Here is a 21,097-nt window from a genome sequence, read left to right as displayed (position 1 = left end):
CTCCACAGCTGCCTGTGGCAATGAATTACACAGATTCACCACCTTCCAGCTAAGGAAATTCCTTCTCATCTCCGTTCTAAATGAATGTCGCTGCATTCTGAGGCTGTGTCCTCCATTCTTATACTTCCCAACTACAGGAAATATCTTCTCCACATCCACTCTATTGAAGCTTTTCAACATTCAATCGATTTCAATGAGATTCACTCCTCATTCTGCTGAATTCCAGCCAGTACAGGCCCAGAGCCATTAAATGCTCCTTGTATGACAAGCTTTTCAAACCCAGAATCATTTTCGTGAACCTCCTTTGAACCCTCTCCAGTGTCAGCATGTCCTTTCTCAGATAAGAGGCCCAAAACTGCTCACAATACTCCAAGTGAATACTCATGAAGCCTCAACATTACGTACTTGGCTTTTGAGTCCTGCCAACAGCCTCATTTCACCGGAGACATGAGGACATTATCAGGAGCAGCAGCTTACGAGGCGTTGGTCTTATCTACAGGAAGCAACTTGGGTGGAAGATAGACTGTGAACTCCGTGTCATTTCCAGGATAGTACTTCACTATCTACCAGGGAGCAGTGAGAGGCAGCCCTACATTAGACACTGAACACAACAGTACACTGTTAACAACAAACCCTTTAACAGTGTTGATGTGCAGAGGGATCTCAGGGTCCAAGTCCATTGGGTGCTGACTGAATCACAATGTTTTATTACCACTGACATATGTCATGAAATTGTTGTTTTGAGGCTGGATTACCATGTAAATAAATAAAGGCATCCGTTAGTCTTGCGAGACCATGGATCTGCGCCTGGAAAGCCTTCACTCTCCAGGGTGCAGGCCTGGGCAAGGTTGTATGGAAGACCAGCAGTTGCCTATGCTGCAGGTCTCCCCTCTCCATGACACCAATGTTGTCCAAGGGAAGGGCATTAGGACCCATACAGCTTGGCACCGGTGTCATCACAGAGCAATGTGTGATTAAGTGCCTTGCTCAAGGACACAACACATTCCCTCGGCTGGGGCTCGAACTCACGACCTTCAGGTCGCTAGTCCAATGCCTTAAACACTTGGCCACCTGCCCACACAGGATTACCATGTGATACATAACAAAGTACTTTTTTTTAAGAAGTAACAGACACTAGGGATTCTGCAAATGCTGGAAATCCAGAGCAACTCACACAAAATGCTGGAGGAACTCAGCAGGCCAGGCAGCATCTATGGAGAGGAATAAGCAGTCGACGTTTCGGGCCGAGACCCTTCGTCAATACTGAGAAGCAAGGGAGAAGGTGCCAAATGAAGAGGGTGGTGGGAGAAAAGGAGCACTAGCTAGAATGTGATAGATGAGACCAGGTGACGGGGAAAGATAAAAGGCTGACTGAGGAGGAAGCTGACAGGAGAGGAGAGTGGGCTACGGGAGAAAGAAAAGGAGGAGGGGCCCCGGGGGCAGGTGAGGAGAAATGTAGACCAAAATAGTGAGGTCATGTTCATGAGCTGTTCAGAAATCTGATGGCGGAGGGGAAGAAGCTGTTCCTAAAATGTTGAGTGTGGATCTTCGGGATCCTGTATCTCCTCCCTGATAGTAGCAATGAGAGGAGCGAATGTCCTGGGTGATGGGGTTCTTCATGCTGGATGCAGTTTTCTTGAGGTGTTGTCTTTTGAAGATGTCCTCGACGCAGGGGAGGCTCGTGTCCACGATGGAGCTGACAACCCTTGGCAACCTTTTCCAGCCCTCTGCATTGGCATCTCCATACCAGGTGGTGGTCCAACCAGTCAGAATGCTCTCCATGGTACATCTGTAGAAACTTGTGAGAGTCTTTGGTGAAAAACCAAATCTCCTCAAATTCCCAAGGATATAAAACCACAAGATGTAAGATCAGAATTAGGCTATTCACACATTGAGTTTCCATCATGGCTGATTTATTATCCCTCTCAACCCCATTCTCCAGAAACCTTTGATGCCCTGACTAATCAAGAACCTATCAACCTCCGCTTTAAATGTACCCAATGACTTGACCTCCACAGACATCTGTGGCAATGAATTCCACAGATTCACCACTCTCTGGCTAAAGAAATTCCTCCTCATCTCTTTTCTAAGTGGACATCTCTCTATTCTGAGGCTGTGCCCTCTGGTCCGTGACTCCCCCACTATAGGAAACCTCCTCTCCATATCCACACCTTCTAGTCCTTTCAATATTCCATAGGTTTCAATGAGATTCCCCCATCATTCTTCTAAACTCCAGCAAGTACAGGCCCAGAGACATCAAACACTCTTCATATGTTAATCCTTTCATTCTCAGGACCCCCTCCAATACCAGCACATCCTTTCTAGATAAGGGGCCCAAAATTGCTGACGATACTCCAAGTGTGGTCTGACCAACACTTTATAAAGCCTCAGCATTACATCCTTGCTTTTATATTCAAGCATCCTCAAAGCGTATGCTAATATTGCACTTGCCTTCCCTCTCTTACCACTAACCCAACCGGCAAATTGACCTGCATATCTCCTCAAACTCCTAGTGAAATGTAGCTACTGGTATGTTCTTTATAATTGCATGAATATACTGGCACCAGGATAGATCCCCCGAGATGCTTGGCTTTATTAGTCGAGGCATTGAGTTCAAAAGTCAGGAGTTATGATGCCAACTTTATAAAACTCTAGTTAGGCTGCATCTGGAGTATTGCATGCAGTTCTGGTCGCCCTGTTATAGAAAGGATGTGAGGCTTTGGAGAGGGTGCAGAAGAGGTTCACCAGGATGAGCTATAGGGATAAGCTGGACAGATCTGGGGTCTTTTTTTTGTCTGGAAACAACAGAGACATTTTCTCAGGGCAGCAGAGGACATCCATTTATGTTGAGTGGAAGAACGTTTAGGGTCAGAGGTAGTATTTATCAGTTCAGTGATGGGGCAACTGAAGTTGAGTGAAGTTATCCCCAAGAGCCTGATGGTTGAGGGGTAATGACTGTTACTGAGCCTGGTGGTGTGGGTCCTGAGGCTCCTGTACCTTCTTCCTGATGGCAGCAGTGAGAAGAGAGCATGGCCTGGCTGGTGGAGGTTGTGAAGTTTGTTGTTTTGTGGCAGCAGTACGGTGCAGTACATAATAATAAAAACTATAAATTACAATGTAAAGTATACATTAAAAATAAATTTACAAAAAGAGAAAAAATAGTGAGGTAGTATTCATGTGTTCATTGTCCATTCAGAGATCTTCCGCTGGAGGGGACGAAGCTGCTCCTGAAACGTTGCAGGTGTCTGGGAGGTGGTCAAGTGGCTTGCGTAGTACTTAGAGATCCTTCACAGTTCCAGGCCTTTCCGGCCCAGTGAGTCCACGCCATCCAATTGCGCCCATGTGGCCACAAACCCATCCACCTTTGGAATGTGGGTGGAAACCCATGTGGCCGTGGCGAGAACGTACAAAGTCCTTCCAGGCAGATTATCCATGCGGGAATGCTGGAAGTCATAGCAGTTAGTGTAACACTACTCCAGTGCCAGCAATCCACTTCAATTCCGTCACCCTGCATGTTCTCCTTGTGACCACTTAGGTTTCCTGTGGCAGCTCCAGTTTCATCCCACATTAACGACGAAAGATTAGCTTCATTTATCACATTTTTATGATTATGATTATGAGGACATGCAGTCCCCTTTTATTGTCATTTAGTAATGCATGCATTAAGAAATGATAAAAATGTTTTTCCAGAATGATATCAGGAAAACAGATGACAAACCGACTTAAATACTAACAAAAACCACATAATTATAACATATAGTTACAACAGTGCAAGGCAATACCGTAGTTTGATAAGAACAGACCATGGCACAGTAAAAGCCTCAGAGTCTCTCGAAAGTCCCATTATCTCACGCAGATGGTAAACCTCCAGCGCCAACTTGCCAATGCAGCATCCCGGAAGCATCTGACCACAGTCCGAGTCCGTCCAAAAAACTCTGAGCCTCCAACCACCTATTCGACACCGAGCACTGAGCACCATCTCTGCCGGGCGTTTCGACCCCAGCCCTGGCAACAGGCGATACGCAAAGCCGAGGATTTGGGGGCTTCGTCTCCGGAGATTCTCGATCGCACAGTAGCAGCACCAGTGAAGCAGGCATTTCAGAAGTTTCTCCAGATGTTCCTCTGCGCTTCATGGCTGTCCCCATCAAATCCGGATTGTGCACGGCCCCCTAGTTACACTTATTGATATCGATCATACCGATCATTTACACCGAAATATCAAAGCACACAGTGAAATGCGTCATTTGCAGCATTGACCAGCATAGTCTGGGGATGTGGTGGGGGCAGCCCGCAGTGGCGCCAACTTAGAATGCCCATCATGGTGCCCACCATTCACTAAGCCTCACCTGTACATAACCGGAGCCTCCGGAGGAACCTCATAAGGTCACGGGGAGAACGTATAGACCCCTTACAGACAGTGGCGGGAACCCCCGGGTTGCTCGTGCTGTAAAGCGTGACGCCAACCGCTACGCTACCGTACCCGACGGTGTCCAAGCTTTACACAGATTGTCCCATCACACTCCTGATGTGTGGGAAAATAGTCTCCAGAGAGGTGTACAAGGTGATAAGAGGCATAGATCCAGTGGACAGCCGGAGACTTTTCCCAGGGCATAATTTTAAGGTGATTGGAGGAAAGTGTAGGGGGATGTCAGAGGTAGGTTTTTACACAGAGTGGTGGGTACATGAAACACACTACCAGGGGAGGAGGTAGACGCAGAAGCATTAGGGTCATTTATGGTCATTAGAGCACACGGATGATAGAAAAATGGACATTTATATGGGACAGAGGGCTAGATTGACTTTGGAATAGGTTAAACAGTTGGCACAATATCGTGGTCTGAAGGGACTACTCTGTACTGTAATGTCTATCTCACTGGGGAAGGAATTAAACCACGGCTTAAGTCTAAGGAACAGCCCCAGTAGGCAGTGACTGACACTGGGCTGTTCAGAAGGTGGTATATGAATACAAATAGATGTTATTGCTGCCGGCACATCTTGCCAGATATATGATCAATGTCAGCTCAGCTCAGAGCTCCCACGTAACTAATATCAACATCTTCTGTGATTTTAACTATTCTAATCTATCAATACAGAGATGTGTACATAGCTTTTTGCATATTAATAAGCCGCAATGGGTCTGCAAATAAATATTCATGGAAACAGGCTGTGAGATAAAAAGATTGAAAGTTGTTCGTTTGCAAACTGTGTCTGATGAAGCTGACAGATCTGTCAGGTTTTGCATAAGTAGAACATACAATGCAGAACATTGAACATAGAACATAGAACATGCAACATAGAATGTAGAACATAGAGCACAGGATATACAACATAGAACATAGAACACAGAAGATACAACATACAACGTGGAATGTAGAATATAGAACATAGAGCATAGAACACAGAACATGCAACATTTGGACTCACTTTCAAGAACTCTTCATCTCATGTTCTTAATATTTATTGCTTATTTATTTATTATCATTTTGCTTTTTTTCTTTTTGTGTTCACACAGCTTGTTGTTTTTTGCCCATTGGTTGTGTCCGTCCTGTTAGGTGTGATCTTTCATTGATTGTATTATATTTCTTGGATTTACTGAGTATGCCCACAAGAAAATGAATCTCAGGGTTGTATATAGTGACATATATGTATTTAGACAATAAATTTTACTTTGAACTTTCATCTTTCTGGCTCACCTATAAAGCCCTGTAGCAATTTTCCCTGAAACAGCTTTTTCCCCTCTGCTATCAGATTTCTGAATGGACAACGAACCCACGAACTCTTCCTCAGTATTCATCTATTGCACTATTAATTCATTTTGTATTGTATCCATCATTAAGGAACTTCTCCATCTGGGACATGCTCTCTTCTGTTTCCTATCAACAGGGATGAGATATTCGAGGAGGAACTTCTCTAGCCAGGGGATGGTGAATCTGGGAAAATTCCTTGCCACGGATGGCGTGGAGGTCAAGCCTTTGCGTAGGTTTAAGGTGGAGGTTGATGGGTTCTTGATGAGTCAGGGTGTCAAACGTTACAGAGAGAAGGCAGGAGAATGGGGTTGAGAAGGATTATAAAACAGCCATGATGGAACGGTGGGCGTGCCTAATTCGGCTCTTATGGTCATGAACCTGATGACCCACTCTCAACATTTTATGAAAAACATCTTTCCCTCTGCCTGGACAATCCAGGAACACTACTTCCTTATTTGCATTCATAGTAATTTTTATGTCTTTGCACGGTTCTCCTGCCATAAAAGCAACAAATTTCTCAACATACATCAGGATAATAAACGTGATTCAGAGTATTTGCACAACTTCAGCAGTAGAGCCACTTAAGGGGAAATACAGAGGACCGCGTTGATTCTGGGAGGCAGATGTTCGACCGCCAGCTTTGAGCAGAACTTAATTCGACATGTCCCCATTGGATGGACGTCTGGACAGACAATGAACCCATGAACACCAGCACACTATTTTTGCACTACTAGGTTAATTTAATTTAATATACACAGAGATATACTTACTGTAATTTATAGCTTTTAAAACTATTATGTATTGCAATGTATAGCTGCAACAAAACAGCAAATTGCAAATTTCGAGGGGTGTAGTGGACAGCAAAGAGCAGGATCTGGACCAGCTGTAAAAATGGGCTGAAAATGTCAGATGGAATTTAATGCAAACCAGTGCGAGATGTTGCAATTTTGGAGGACCAAGCCAGACAGGACTTACATGGTGAGCGGTAGGGCACTAAGGAGTATAGTATGAGATATAACTATTATATATTAATGTAAGCATTATGAAGGAGATACTTTCTTGCAGCCAAAATAAGCAAAGACCCCACCCGCCTCAGACACTCCATATTCTCCCCTCTGCCACTGGGCAAAAGGTACTGTATGAAAGTCTGAAGACACATAACCAGGGTCGAGGACAACCAGTATCCTGCTGTGAGAAACTTTTACATGATAAGGCAGACTCTTTTATCTTCCAATCTACTATAGAGAGAGTGCAGAGGAGATTTACCAGGATGTCACCTGGATTGGAGAGTGTGCCTTATGAGAAGAGGTTGAGTGAACTCGACCTTTTCTCCTTGGAGTGATGGAGGATGAGAGGTGACCTGAAAGAGGTGTATACGATGATGAGAGGCATTGATCGTGTGGATAGCCAAAGGCATTTTCTCAGCGCTGAAGTGGCTAACATGAGAGGGCACAGTTTTAAGCTGCTTGGAAGTAGGTTCAGGGGGATGTCAGAGGTAAGCTTTTTACACAGAGAGTGGTAGGTGCGTGGAATGCAGATACAATAGGGTCTTTTAGGAGACTCTTAGATGTGACTAAACACATCAATGAAGGTAGAGTCATAGATGTAGTGTATATGGATTTCAGCAAGGGTTTTGATAAGGTACCCCATGCAAAGCTTATTAAGAAAGTAAGGAGGCATGGGATCCAAGAGGATATTGCTTTGTGGGTCCAGAACTGGCTTGCCCACAGAAGGCAGAGAGTGGTTGTAGACGGGTCATATTCTGCATGGAGGTCGGTGATCAGTGGTGTGCCTCAATGATCTGTTCTGGGACCCCTACTCTTTGTGATTTTTATAAATGACCTGGATGAGGAAGTGGAGGGATGGGTTAGTAAATTTGCTGATGCCACAATGTAAAATTGGGCTGAGAAGTGGCAGATGGAGTTCAACCCAGATAAGTGTGAGGTAGTTCATTTTGGTAGGTCAAATATGATGGCAGAATATAGCATTAATGGTAAGACTCTTGGCAGGGTGGAGGATCAGAGGGATCTTGGGGTCTGAGTCTATAGGACACTCAAAGCTGCTATGCATGTTGACTGTGTGGTTAAGAAGGCATATGGTGCATTGGCCTTCATCAATCATGGGATTAAGTTTAAGAGCCAATAGGTAATGTTGCAGCTATATAGGAACCTGGTCAGACCCCACTTAGAGTACTGTGCTCAGTTCTGGTCGTCTCACTACAGGAAGGACGTGGAAACCATAGAAAGGGTGCAGAGGAGACTTACAAGGATGTTGCCTGGATTGGGGAGCATGCTTTATAAGAATAGGTTGAGTGAGCTCGGCCTTTTCTCCTTGGAGCGACGGAGGATGAGAGGTGACCTGATAGAGGTGTATAAGATAATGAGAGGCATTGATCGTGTGGATAGTCAGAGGCTTTTCCCCAGGGCTGAAATGGTTAGCATGAGAGGGCATAGTTTTAAGGTGCTTGGAAGTAGGTACAGAGGAGATGTCAGGGGTAAGTTTTTTACGCAGGGAGTGGTGAGTGCGTGGAATGGGCTGCTGGCAGCGGTGGTGGAGGCGGATACGATAGGGTCTTTTAAGAGACTCCTGGATGGGTACATGGAGCTTAGAAAAATAGAGGGCTATGGGTAAAGCTTAGGTAGTCCTAAGGTAGAGACATGTTTGGCACAACTTTGTGGGCCGTAGGGCCTGTATTGTGCTGTAGGTTTTCTATGTTTCTATGTTTCTAGATACATGAAGCTTAGAAAAATAGAGGGTTAAGCGGTAGGAAAAGTCTAAGCAGTTTCTAGAGTCGGTTACATGGTCGGTACAACAGTGAGGGCCAAAGGGCCTGTAATGTGCTGTAGATGTCTGTGATTCTATGAATCTACCTCATTATGGCCTTGCACCTTATCGTCTACCTGCACTGCACTTCATAAACACAGGAGATTCTTCAGATGCTGGAAATGGAGAGTAACACATGCACAAGGCTGGAGGACAAACCCTGATGAAGGGTTTCAGCCTGAAATGTGGACTGTTTATTCCCCTCCAGAGATGGTGCCTGACCTCAAAGTTCGAAAGCTCAAAGTGAGTTTATTCTCAAAGTGTCTATATACCACCACTTACAACACTGAGATTCACTTTCTTGAGGGCATGCTCATAAAAACTATGCAAATATAAAAAGAAAGAAATAATAATCAATAAATAAACAATAAATATTGAGAACATGAAATGAAGAGTCCTTGAAAGTGAGTCCATAGTTTGTGGGAACAGTTCAGTGTTGAGCTGAGTGAAGTTGAGTGAAGTTATCCACTCTGGTTCAGCAGCCTGATGGTTGAGGGGTAATAACTGTTCCTGAACCTGATGGTGTGGGTCCTGAAGCTCCTGTACCAACTTCCTGATGGTTGAGGGGTTAATAACTGTTCCTGAACCTGGTAGTGTGGGTCCTGAGGCTCCTGTACCTCCTTCCTGATGGCAGCAGTGAGAAGAGAGCATGTCCTGGGTGGTGGGGGTCCCTGATGACGGATGCTGTTTCCTGCGACAATGCTCCAGGTAATACCATAAAACAATGGAGCAGAATTAGGCCATTCAGCCCATCGTGTCTCATCCATTTCCTTCTCAACCCCATTCTCCCACATTCTCCCCGTAACCTTTCACACCCTGATTAATCAAGAATCTACCAACCTCTGCCTTAAATATACCAATGACCTGGCCTCTGCAGCCAGCTGTTTCAATGAATTCTACAGATTCACCACCCTCTGGCTAAAGAAATTCCTCCTTATCTCCCTTCTAAATGAATGTCCCTCTATTCTGAGGTTGTGCCCACTGGTCCTAGACTCTCCCACTATAGGAAACGTCAGCTCCACATGCACTCTATCGTCCTTTCAATATTTGATAGGTTTCAATGAGATCCCCTCTTTATTTGAAATTCCAGTGAGTACAGGCCGCCCTTCAATCACTGCTCATATAGTAATCCTTTCATTCCCGGAATCATTTCTGTGAATCTCTCTGAACCCTCTTTAATGTCAGCACACTCTTTCTTAAATAGAGGCCCCAAAACTGCTCACAATACTTGAGCTGAGGTTTCACCAGTACTTTATAAAGTGTCAGCATCACATCCTTGCTTTTATATTCTAGTCCTCTCGAAATGAATGCTAACATCACATTTACCTTCCTCACCACAGACTCAACCTGCAAATTAACCTTTAGAGAATCCTGTACAAGGACTCCAAAGTCTCCTTGCATCTCAGATTTTTGTATTTTCTCTCCAATTAGAAAATAATCTACCCCTTTATTTTGTCTACCAATGCGTATGACCTTACACTTCCCAGCTATGTATTCCATCTGCCTCTTCTCTGTACATTGTCCTAATCTGTCTGTCCTTCCATAGCGTCTCTACATCCTCAAAACTGCCTACCCCTCCACCTAGCTTCATATCGTCTGCAAACTTTCCAACAAAGCCATCAATTCTGTCATCCAAATCATTGACATATAACGTAAAAAGTATCAGTCCCAACACAGATCCCCTTGGAACACCACTAATCACTAGCAGCCAATCAGAAAAGGCTCCCTTTATTCCCACTCTTTGTCTCCTGCCAATCAGCCACTGCTTTATCTATGCTAGTATCTTTCTTGTTAAATAGCCTCATGTGTGGCACCTTGTCAAAGACCTTTTGAAAATCCAAGTGCACGACATCGACGGATTCTCCTTTGTCTATACTGCTTGTTATTTCTTCAAAAAATTCTAACAGATTTGTCAGGCAAGATTTTCCCTTGAGGAAACCACACTGATTATGGCCTATTTTATCATGTGCCTCCAAGTACCCCGAAACCACATCCTTGTCAATTGACTCCAACATCTTCCCAACCACCAATGTCAGACTAACTGGCCTATAGTTTCCTTTCAACACACACTAAATGCTGGTAGAACACAGCAGGCCAGGCAGCATCTATAGGAAGAGGTACAGTCGACGTCTCGGCCCAAAATGTCGATTGTACCTCTTCCTATAGATGCTGCCTGACCTGCCGTATTCTACCAGCATTTTGTGTGTATTGCTTGAATTTCCAGCATCTGCAGATTTTCTCGTGTCATAGTTTCCTTTCTTCTGCCTTTCTCCTTCTTGAAGAGTGGAGTGACATTTGCAATTTTCCAGTCTTCTGGAAACATTCCAGAATCTAATGATTATTGCAAGATCATTACTAACACCGCAACAATCTCTTCAGCCGCTTCTTTCAAAACCCTGGGGTGTACACCATCTTGTCTATGTCACTATCTACCTTCAGACTTTTCAGCTTCCCTAGAACCTTCTCCCTAGTAGCGGCAACTTCACACTATTCAGCCCCCTGACACTCTCGAACTTCCACCATACTGCTTGTGTCTTCCAAAAAATAATTATTTAGTTCATCCATTATTTCCTTGTCCCCCATTACTACCTCTCCAGCATCGTTTTCTAGTGGTCTAATAGTCACTCTTGCCTCTCTTTTAAACTTTATTTATCTGAAGGAACCTTTGGTATCCTCTTTAATATTACTGGCTAGTTTACTTCATAACATCTTGTTTAGTTGCCTTCTGTTGCTTTTAAAAACCATCCCAATCCACTAACTTCCCTTTAATTTTTGCTCTCTTTGGCTTTAATGTTGGCTTTGACGTCTCTTGTTAGCCATGGTTGTGTCATTTTGCCTTTAGAATACTTCTTCCTCTTTGGGATGTATTTATCCTGTTTTTTCCAAATTCCAGCCATGGCAGGTCTGCCGTCATCCCTGACGGTGTTCCTTTCTAGTCAGTTTTAGCCAGCTCCTCTCTCATGTCTCTGTAATTCCCTTTACTCCCTTTAATACTAACACATTTGACTTTAGCTTCTCCTTAAATTTCAGGGTGAGTTCTATCATATTATGCTCACTTTTTAGATTAGATTAGATTATGAGGACACTCAGTCCTCATTTATTGTCATTTAGAAATGCATGCATTAAGAAATGATACAATGTTCCTCCAGAATGATATCACAGAACCACAGGACAGACCAAGACTAAAACTGACAAAAACCACATAATTATAACATATAGTTACAACAGTGCAAAGCAATACCGTAATTTGATAAAGAGCAGACCATGGGCACGGTAAAAAAAAGTCTCAAAGTCCCAATAGCCCCATCATCTCATGCAGACGGTAGAAGGGAGAAACTCTCCCTGCCATGAACCTCCAAGCGCTGCAAACTTGCCGATGCAGCACCCTGGAAGCACCCGACCACAGCCAACTCTTGAGTCCATCCGAAAACTTCGAGCCTCCGACCAGCCCTCCGATACCGAGCACCATCTCTGCCGATCACTTCGACCCTGCCCCGGCCACCGAGCAACAAGCAAAGCCGAGGACTCGGGGCCTTCCCCTCCGGAGATTTCGGATCACACAGTAGCGGTGGCAGCGAAGCAGGCATTTCAGAAGTTTCACCAGATGTTCCTCCATGCTCTCATGTCTGCCCCCATCAAATCAGCATTGTGCACGGCATCCTACTTGACAGATAACAGATATTCATCACCGGAGTGGCCGCTGCGAGCTGCGTCGTGCCACCATCTTCTCCTCTCCTCTAGATTAGATTAGATTAGTTTAGATTCAACTTTATTGTCATTGTGCCGAGTACAGATACAAAGCCAATGAAATGCGGTTGGCATCTAACCAGAAATGCAAAGAATAGTGTTATTTACAAAATAACTGCGAATAAAAAGTAAGTGCTACAGCACACAAATATAAAAGTACTGAGACAGTACAATATGGGTGCAATACTGCTTAGCGCTGTGATGAGAGGTTCAGCAGGGTCACAGCCTCAGGGAAGAAGCTTTTCCTGTGCCTGCTGGTGCGGGAGCGGAGGCTGCTGTAGCGCCTACCAGATGGTAGGATTCTAAGGATTCTTTTAACTTAAATTCTCTAATCAATTCTGGTTCATTGCACATCACCCAATCCAGCATAACGGATCCCTTAGTGGGCTCAGCCACGAGCTGCTCTAAAAAGCCGCCAATTAAGCATTCTAAAAATTCCCCTTAGGATCCATCAACTATCTGATTTTCCTAATCTAACGTGTACTGAAAGCCCCAAGGCTATCGTAACATTGTCCTTTTGCCGTGCATTTTCTATCTCCCATTGTAATTTGTAGGCCATATCGTTACTACTGCTTGTATACAACTCCCATCAGGGTCTTTTAACCCTTGCAGTTCCTTAGCTCTACCCACAATGATTCAACACCTTCCGACCCTTTGATACCTCTTTCTAATGATTTCATTTAATTTCTTACCAATAGGGCAATGCCGCCCCCTCAGCCTACCTGCCTGTCCTTTCACTACAATGTGTATCCATGGACATCAAGTTCTGAGGTATAATCTTCTTTCAGATATGACTCAGTGATTCCCACTATGTCATACATGGCAATCTGTAACTGTGTTTCAAGTTCATTTACAGATATTGAGTGCATTCAAATATAACACCTTCAGTCCTGTAGTCACCCTTTTCGATTTTGTCCGCTTTTTAATTTGCAAATCGTCCTGTTGACTACAGTTTTGCTCTGTCAGCCTCTTTTTGCTAGCAGTCTCCCTACACACTGTCTCTGTTGTAAACCAACTACCCTATCCCCAGCACTATCACTCTGGTTCCCATACCCCTGCCTTATTAGTTTAAACTCTCCTGAACAGCTCTGGGAATACTGCCCTCAAGGATACTGATCCCCTTCATGTTCAGGTATAACCTGTCCCTTTTGTACAGGTCATACCTGCCCCAGCAGAGGCCCCAGTAATCCATAAATCTCAACCCCTGCCCCCTGCACCAGTTCCTCAGCCATACATTCACCTGCCAAATCATTCTATTCTTACCCTCACTTGTACTTGGCATAGTCAGCAATCTAGCGATTACTACCCTGGAAGTCCTGCTTTTCAGCTCTCTACCTAGCTCCCTAAAATGTCTCTTCAGGACCACCTCACCTTTCCTACCTATGTCATTGGTGCCAAAATGTACCAAGACTTCTGGCTGCTCACCCTCCCCTTTAGAATGATGGTTGGTGCCAGATAGGGTGGTTTGAGTATCTCAGAAACTGCTGATCTCCTGGAATTTTCACACACAACAGTCTCCAGAGTTTACAGAGGATAGTGCGAGAAACAAAAAACATCCAGCAAGCAGCAGTTCTGTGATCAAAAGAGTCTTGTTAATGAGAGAGATTAGAGAATGGCCAGATTGGTTCAAGCTGATAGGAAGGTGGCAGTAGCTCAGATAACCATGTGTTACAAGAGAGGTGTGCAGAGCATCTCCGAATGCGAAACACATTGAATCCTGAAGTGATGGGCTACAGCAGCAGAAGAACATGAATGTACACCAGTGGTCACTTTATTAGGTACTGGAGATAGCACAGCACTGTGGGATCTTGCTGCGTTTGTACTCCCTGTTCCCATAGTAATGTAGGAAAAACACTTCAGAGTAAAACCCTGGCTGAAATCTACCTAAAGACGGCCTGTTCTCCTGAAAAATTATGGCTTCAGCTTACTTTAATTAAAGATATTCCCAACGTTGGGTTCTTTTATAGATACATCATTCATTAAATATTTACTAAGCAGTCTGCTCTCCACTGCCTTGACTTTGATGGAGTGCGATGTGTTTTATTTCAGCCTGAGGCGTGTTGGTGTGCCTCAGCGAGGCTGTGCAGAGGGTGAGCTCAGAAGAAACTGAAGCAGGAGAAGGCCATTTGGCCCCTCGATGCTGTGCCACCATACTCTGGCTGATGTTCTAGCCTGCTTTTCATTGTTGGTACATCAGAGATTCATGAGGAGGCGACGGTTGTTTGAGGCACCATGTCCTGCAGTGCCAACCGCCCGTGCTGTCTGTGTCGCCCTGCGATGGGTGCCACAATAGTGTAACGGTTTGTGCTCAGGCTGTTCCGGAGTTTGGAGCTCAATCCCCATGTCTACAGTCAGGAGTTTGTACGTCCCCCCCCCCGTGAGTGCGTGGGTTTCCTCCCACAGTCCATTGTAAATTGCTCTGTGATTAGGCGAGGGTTAAATCGGTGGGTTGCTGGGCGGTGTGGCTCCAAGGGCCGGAAGGGCCTGTTCCACACTGTAAATGAATAAATAAATAAGCAAACAAACAAACCTCTCCTATCACGTACTTATGTAGATGGCTTTTAAACATTTATGTGTCCACCTCAGCCACTATATCTGACAGTTCATCAGAAATTCTCACCACACTTTGTGTGAAGAAGCGATGCCTGATTCTATTTCGTTATTTACAGATACAGGGCAGAACAGGCCTTGCTGCACCACCCAGCAACCCACTGATTTAACCCCAGCCCAATCACAGGACAGCTTACAACGACCAATTAACCCACTACCCATTACATCTTTGGACTGTGGGAAGAGTCCGGAACACCCGGAGGAAACGTACGTGGTCACGTGGAAAACGTAAAGGCTCCAGAAGTGAACTCTGAACTGCAAACTCAGGACACCCCGACAGTAATAGTGTAGCACTAACCATGACGCTTCCGTGGCACCCCAACCGCGATGTACCTTTTAAATCTCTCACCTCAAACCTATGCCCTCTGGGTTTTAACACCCTCTCCTAGGGAAAAAAATATGTGTTCACTCTGTCTATGCCTGGATTAGAGAGCGTGTCTTGTGAGGATAGGTTGATTGAGATTGGGCTTTTCTCTTTGGAGTGAAGGAGGATGCCAGGTGACTTGATAGAGGTGTACAAGATGGTCAGAGGCAGAGATCGAGTGGACAGCTGGAGACTTTTCCCAAGGTGGAAATGACTAATACCAGGGGGCATAATGATTGGAGGAAAGTACATGGATGATGTCAGAGATAATTTTTTTACACAGAGCAGTGGCTGTAAGGTGCTCCTTTCCTTCGCTAGCAGGGAACTCAGCGGGTCAGGCAGCATCTAGGGAGGGGAATAAACAGTCAACATTTTGGATCGAGGCCCTTCCTATGTTGTATGTTCTATTGCAGAGACAGATGGATCAGGGACGAATCCTGGGATCAGGCTCTGATGAAGGGTCTCAGCCGGAAATGCCACCTTGTTTGTTCCTCTCCATAGAGGCTGCCTGACCTGCTGAGTTCCTCCAGCATGCTGTGTGCTGTTCCAGAAACATCAAGTCATTTCATCACATAGCTGGTTTGACGACCTGACCATCTGCAGAATCTCTTGTGGCTAGAGTCCCTAAAATATCCTTATTTTATTAATCTGTAGCACCAGACTTAGCAGTGCGGTTGAGGAATCCCCACTGTGTAAAAAACCTGCCTCTGATGTCCCCCCAGACGATAGTGCAATGGATGTCCTCTCGTAGCAGCCACTTTCACCCTGAGAAAAAGATGCTGCCTGCCCACTCTCTATAGCACTCATAATCTTGCTTACCTCATCAAGTCACCTTTCATCCTCCGTCACTCCAAATATAAAAGCCCTCGCTCACTCAGTCTTTCCTCTTCAGTCAGGGTTATGTCTTATCAACCATTTCTCAATTCTGACAGAATATCATGCACTTGAAACATTAACAGTTTCTCTCTCTCCGCAGATGCTGGACTGGCCTCCTGAACCAACATGGGTAACTTCACTCAGCTCAACTTTGAACTGACTCCACAACCTGTGGACTCACTTTCAAGGACTGGCACAGACTAGATGGGCCAAAGGTCGTGTTTCGGTGCTGTGCTTATCCTGTGACTCTATGACTTACGTTCTCAGTATTGCCAAACTTCTACAGGTAAGTAGCGGAGAGGATATTGACTGGTTGCATCTTCGCCTGGTATGGAAATACCAATGTCCTTGAATGGAAAATCATACAAAAGGTAGTGGATATTGGACTATGATTAGATTATGTGGACACGCAGTCCTCTTTTATTGTCATTTAGTAATGCATGCATTCAGAAATGATACAATATTCCTCCAGTGTGATATCACAAAACACAGGACAGACCAAGACTGAAAAACTAACAAAACAAAATAATTATAACATATAGTTACAACAGTGCAACAATACCATAACTTAATGAAGAACAGTCCATTGCACAGTAAAAAGTTCAGAGTCTCTCAAATGTCCCACGTCTCACGCAGACGGGAGAAGGAAGAAAACTCTCCCTGCCATGCCCGACCACAGTCCGACTCTGAGTCGTCCGAAAACTTCGAGCTCTAATCAGCCCTCCGACACTGAGTACCGAGCACCAGCTCTGTCCGAACGCTTCGACCCCAGCCTCGGTCGCCAGCAGCAGGCAAAGCCGGGGATTTTGGGGCCTTCCCTCCGGAAGATTCTCGATCGCACAGTAGCAGCGGCAGCGAACCGGCGTTTCAGAAATTTCTCCAGATGTTCCTTTGTGCTTTCACGTCTGTCTCCATCAAGTCAGAATTGTCCACGGCCCCTATTTAACAGAGACGATATCATTTCACCGGAGAGCTGCGTGCGCTGTGTCGCGCCACCGTCTTCTCCTCCTGCCCATAACGGGTAAAGCCTTCCCCAACATTGAGCACATCTACATGGAGCACTGTCACAGGAAAGCAGCACTCATCATCAGAGAACCCTGCCACCAAGGCCATGCTCTCTTCTTGCTGCTGCCATCAGGAAGAAGGTACAGGAGCCTCAGGACTCACGCCACAGATTCAGGAGCAGTTATTACCCCTCAACCATCAGGCTCTTGAACCAAAGAGGAGAACGTCACTCAACTTCACTCACTCCATCACTGAAATGTTCCCACAACCTATCAACTCACTTTCAAGAACTCTCTATCCCATGCTTTTGGTATTTATTTATTATTATTATTTATTTCTTTTTGTATTTGCACTGTTTGCTGGCTTCTGCACTCTGGTTAAACGCCCAAGTTGGGCGGTCTTTCATTGATTCTGTTATGGTTATTATTCTGTAGATTTTTGAGTATGCCCACAAGAAAATGAATCTCAGAGTTGTATATGGTGACATGTACAACTCTGGGCCTCTGTACCTCCCTCTGCAATTTGATCCTCGACTTCCTAACCGGAAAACCACAGTCTGTGTGGATTGGTGATAACATATCCTCCTCGCTGACGATCAACACTGGTGCATCTCAGGGGTGTGTGATTAGCCCACTGCTCTACTCTCTGTATACACGTGACTGTGTGGCTAGGCATAGCTCAAATACTATCTGTAAATTTGCTGAAGATACGACCATTGCTGGTAGAATCTCAGATGGTGACGAGAGGGTGTACAGGAGTGAGATATGCCAACTAGTGGAATGGTGCCGCAGCAACAACCTGGCACTCAACATCAGTAAGACGAAAGAGCTGATTGTGGACTTCAGGAAGGGTAAGACGAAGGAACACAATACCAATCAGCAAGGCATTTGATAAGGTACCCCATGCAAGGTTTATTGAGAAAGTAAGGAGGCATGGGATCCAAGGGGACATTGCTTTGTGGATCCAGAACTGGCTTGCCCACAGAAAGCAAAGAGTGGTTGTAGATGGGTCATATTCTGCATGGAGGTTGGTGACCAGTGGTGTGTCTCAGGAATCTGTTCTGGGACCCTTACTCTTCGTGATTTTTATAAATGACCTGGATGAGGAAGTGGAGGGATGGGTTAGTAAGTTTGCTGATGACACAAAGGTTGGGGGTGTTGTGGATAGTGTGGAGGGCTGTCAGAGGTTACAGCGGGACATTGATAGGATGCAAAACTGGGTTGAGAAGTGGCAGATAGAGTTCAACCTAGATAAGTGTGAAGTGGTTCATTTTGGTAGGTCAAATATGATGGCAGGATATAGTATTAATGGTAAGACTCTTGGCAGTGTGGAGGATCAGAGGGATCTTGGAGTCCGAGTTCATAAGATGCTCAAAGCAGCTGTGCAGTTTGACTCTGTGGTTAAGAAGGCATACGGTGTATTGGCCTTCATCAATCGTGGAATTGAATTTAGGAGCTGAGAGGTAATGTTACAGCTATATAGGACCCTGGTCAGACCCCACTTGGAGTACTGTGCTCAGTTCTGGTCGCCTCACTACAGGAAGGATGTGGAAACCATAGAAAGGGTGCAGAGGAGATTTACAAGGATGTTGCCCGGATTGGGGAGCATGCCTTATGAAAATGGGTTGAGTGAACTCGGCCCTTTCTCCTTGGAGCGACAGAGGATGAGAGGTGACCTCATAGAGGTGTATAAGATGATGAGAGGCATTGATCGTGTGGATAGTCAGAGGCTTTTTCCCAGGGCTGAAATGGCTGCCACAAGAGGGTACAGGTTTAAGGTGCTTGGAAGTAGGTACAGAGCGGATGTCAGGGGTAAGTTTTTTATGCAGAGAGTGGTGAGTGTGTGGAAAGGGCTGCCGGCAACAGTGGTGGAGACGGATATGATAGGGTCTTTTAAGAGACTTTTGGATAGGTACATGGAGCTTTGAAAAATAGAGGGCTATGGGTAGCCTAGTAATTTCTAAGGTAGGGACATGTTTGGCACAACTTTGTGGGCCAAGGGCCTGTATTGTGCTGTAGGTTTTCTATGCTTCAATCCTCATAGAGGGATCAGAAGTGGAGAGAGTGAGCAGCTTCAAGTTCTTGGGTGTCAAGATCTCTGAGGATCTAACCTGCTCTCAACATATCGACGTAGTTATAAAGAAGGCAAGACAGCGGCTATACTTCATTAGGAGTTTGAAGAGATTTGGCACGTCAACAAATACACTCAAAAACTTTTATCGTTGTACTGTGGAGAGCATTCTGACAGGCTGCATCACTGTCTGGTATGGAGAGGTTACTGCACAGGACCGAAAGAAACTGCAGAAAGTTGTAAATTTAGTCAACTCCATCTTGGGCACTAGCCTACAAAGCACCCAGGACATCTTTAGGGAGTGGTGTCTCAGAAAGGCGTCCATTATTAAGGACCTCCAGCACCCAGGGCATGCTCTTTTCTCACTGTTACCATCCGGTAGGAGGTAAAAAAGCCTGAAGGCTCACACTCAGCGATTCAGGAACAGCTTCTTCCCCTCTGCCATCCGATTCCTAAATGGACATTGAATCTTTGGACACTACCTCACTTTTTTAATATACAGTATTTCTGTTTTTGCACATTTTTAAAATCTATTCAATATCATCATCACCATATCCTCAATATCAATCCTCATAGAGGGATCAGAAGTGGAGAGAGTGAACAGCTTGTGGAATCTGTGGAATTCTCTGCCACAGGAAACAGTTGAGGCCAGTTCATTGGCTATATTTAAGAGGGAGTTAGATATGGCCCTTGTGGCTAAAGGGATCAGGGGGTATGGAGGGAAGGCTGGTACGAGGTTCTGAGTTGGATGATCAGCCATGATCATACTGAATGGCGGTGCAGGCTCGAAGGGCCGAATGGTCTACTCCTGCACCCATTTTCTATGTTTCTATGTTTCTATCATCATCATCATCAGGTGCCGTGCCCAGTTTGAGCTTTGACTGCCATGGCCCACACACTCCTGTTTCGGGTCAAGTGGATCAATTCATTGGTATTCATTTCCAGTTCTCTGGCTGCTGTCTCCATCATCATTTGTCTTTGTCTTCCTCTTGCTTTCTTCCCTTCAATCTTTCCCATAATTACCATGCATTCTAACTCCTCTTTCCTAATCACATGTCCAATGAAGTTACGTTGCCTTTTCATGATCTCATACATTATTTCTCGTTTTGTGCTTGCTCTGTTCATGACATCATCATTATTCAATATACATAATTGATTTACTAGTTTATTTATTATTATTTTTATTTTATTTATTATTATTATGATTTTTTTTCTTGCTGGATTATGTACTGCATTGAACTGCTGCTGCTAAGTTAACAAATTTCACGTCACATGCCGGGGGTAATAACCTGATTCTGGTTCTGATATGTACTTGGATAATAAATTTACTGTGATCTTTATTTACTTACTTATTTTTTGCACCATAGCTTGTCTCCTTTTGCACACGGTCATCCAACTTCCTTGTCTATAGTTTTTCATTGATTCTATTCCGATTTTTATTTTCCTGTAAATCCCCCCACAAAAATGAATTGCAAGGTAGTATATAGTCACACGTTCACACTTTGAAAATAAATTTACTTTGAACTTTGGGAGGGAGGAGAAGATGGCGGCGCGATGCAGCATGTGCGGCGGTTCCGAATGATATCTAGTGTTAACTAGGATGCCGTGCACAATCCTGATTTGATGGAGACAGCCGTGAGAAGCACAGAGGAACACCGGGGGAAACTTCTGAAATGCCTGCTTCGCTGCCGCTGCTACTGTGTGATCGAGAATCTCTGGAGGGGAAGGCCCCAAATCCTCGGCTTTGCCTATTGCCTGTTGCCGGGGCTGGGGTCGAAGTGCTCGGCAGAGGTGGTGCTCGGTGCTCGGTGCCAGAGAGCTGGTTGGAGGCTCGGAGTTTTCGGACGGACTTGGA

This window comes from Mobula birostris, chromosome 7 (assembly GCF_030028105.1).
Source record: "Mobula birostris isolate sMobBir1 chromosome 7, sMobBir1.hap1, whole genome shotgun sequence".
Taxonomy (NCBI): domain Eukaryota; kingdom Metazoa; phylum Chordata; class Chondrichthyes; order Myliobatiformes; family Myliobatidae; genus Mobula; species Mobula birostris.
Note: the sequence above shows the minus strand (reverse complement) of the source record.